This window comes from Sabethes cyaneus, chromosome 2, assembly GCF_943734655.1.
Source record: "Sabethes cyaneus chromosome 2, idSabCyanKW18_F2, whole genome shotgun sequence".
Lineage (NCBI taxonomy): Eukaryota > Metazoa > Arthropoda > Insecta > Diptera > Culicidae > Sabethes > Sabethes cyaneus.
This window is the reverse complement of record NC_071354.1, coordinates 180,488,231-180,490,200: the sequence shown is the minus strand read 5'-3', so window position 1 is coordinate 180,490,200 and position 1,970 is coordinate 180,488,231.

Sequence of the window (1,970 nt, the reverse complement as noted above, 5' to 3'; positions counted from 1 at the left end):
TGGGCGATTTGAGTTCGATTGGCGGGAGGCTGCGGATCGATCTACTATTTATATTATTTCAATAGTTTTGTTATTGGCAAACATAGAGTACTCGGGGCTGTTTTGATAGTTGAGCAGAGCGGACTCTGGCAACTGCAGCATTCTCACGAGCAAGGCAGCTAGCACCAAAGGGACAAGCGATAACGGAATGATTCTCGCGTGTTGCTACCGGTGACGAAAAGGGAGTAAACAATCTGACGTAAATAGATGTACCCTGTTTTTGAAAGTAACGAAAGTTTTGATTGAGAAAAAAATGTAGTGCATAACAAGGATTGACAATTGAAGTAAGTTTATGTAAAATTTTGAAATCTAATCATTATCTTTCGTAGCTCAAAACTGCATGATGCTCGAAAGCTCTACGCTTTCTATGTCATATTAAATGTCACTAAAATTGTCCGTGTAGTAATTATAGTCGATGAGCCCAAGGTGAGTTAAAATAGGTGATCTAGTTTTCACAGTTTGTAGAACAGAAGTGCGCGGAACGATTGGTTAGCAACCATCGACGTTGTTTATACATTCAACAGTTTCCGCATTGAAAATTTCGGCGATCGTCAAGGGTAACCCAGCGGGGGTGAAAAACAAATTTGAAAGTCAGAAAACCTCTCTTGACTAACCTTGGATGAGCCAGACCGGACCGGACCAGTGTCTATACGAGCATGGAAAAACCAGTAAATGGAAGAAATTCCAAGAGATTTGTCGGGTTTTCCCATGTCAGTGGACTCTTCCTTTCATCGCATATTGCTAAGTAACTCATTATGAAAGATATTTGATTTTTTTGTGACGTAATTTTTTGTTAACCTTTACATCTCTTATCAAACTCTAACCCTACCCTACCGACTGGTTTGTCTTGAAAGCATATTTTAACAGTAAATAGAAAATTGTACTTGGTACGTGTGCCAATCCTTTTTTGGGTAACTAAAAGACTATTTTAAACCGTTTGCTATAGTACGGATTTAAATTAAAAAAAAAAAATGCGATTCAAAAGCCGTTCCGACTGCGCTCCGGGCATTTAATAGTATTAAGTCAGTAAATTGTGCAGCCAAAGTGGACTAGGTTTCAGAAATACATTGTTTGGTTTAGTTAAAGTGGACCATCTACACATACTAAGTCATGTCATAAACCGCTTTTATTAGATTTTAAAACACTAAATACAAGACTTTGTTAAGGCGTAACTAAAATTACAGAGCTTGAAAGTTTGAATACGGTTTAGTTTCAACCAGAAATATGTATGTCACTTGGTCCGTTCTGTTTTGACTTAACACCCACCAAATACGACATGTTTACTATTATTTATTACAATGAATCAACTCTTAGTAGTTAGTAAGATATTCCAAGCGAAAGACACGATAATATCGGAGCGTGCCTGCTAATATTTATGAACTGGAAAATGATTTTCCGTGTAAATTCGATGATATCATCATATTTTACGATAATTATTGTCGAGTTGACTAAATGGTTGTCAAGTTTGTTCTTGGCACACAACGTCGTTTTTCGTTTTAATGTACGAGACTTCTAACCGAATGGAGCGTCACCCCGAATGCAATCAAGGATCGGAATAACCCCCATTAACAAGTGAAAGTGTAAAAGTACCGCCTGGATAAGTCCTACCATCTGATGGCATAAGAGCGTACTGTCAGAATGTGCGAGGTCTAAGGACTAAAGTACGACCTGTTCCTTGCATCTAATGACTGCAGCTATGGCCTAACCATGTTAACTGAAACCGGATTAGATGGCTGCATCAATTCCCTTCAGCTGTTTGGATCCGCCTTCAAAGTTTATTGATCTGATCGTAGCTCGAAGAATAGTCACAAAAGCTATTCTGGGTGGCGTATTAATTGCCGTTGCTCAACAGTTGCCTAGTTCGATGGTCGATCTAAACCATGGAAGCTGTCTCGTACAAGTTTGCGTTTCTGCTGTTGTCGGAGGCACGA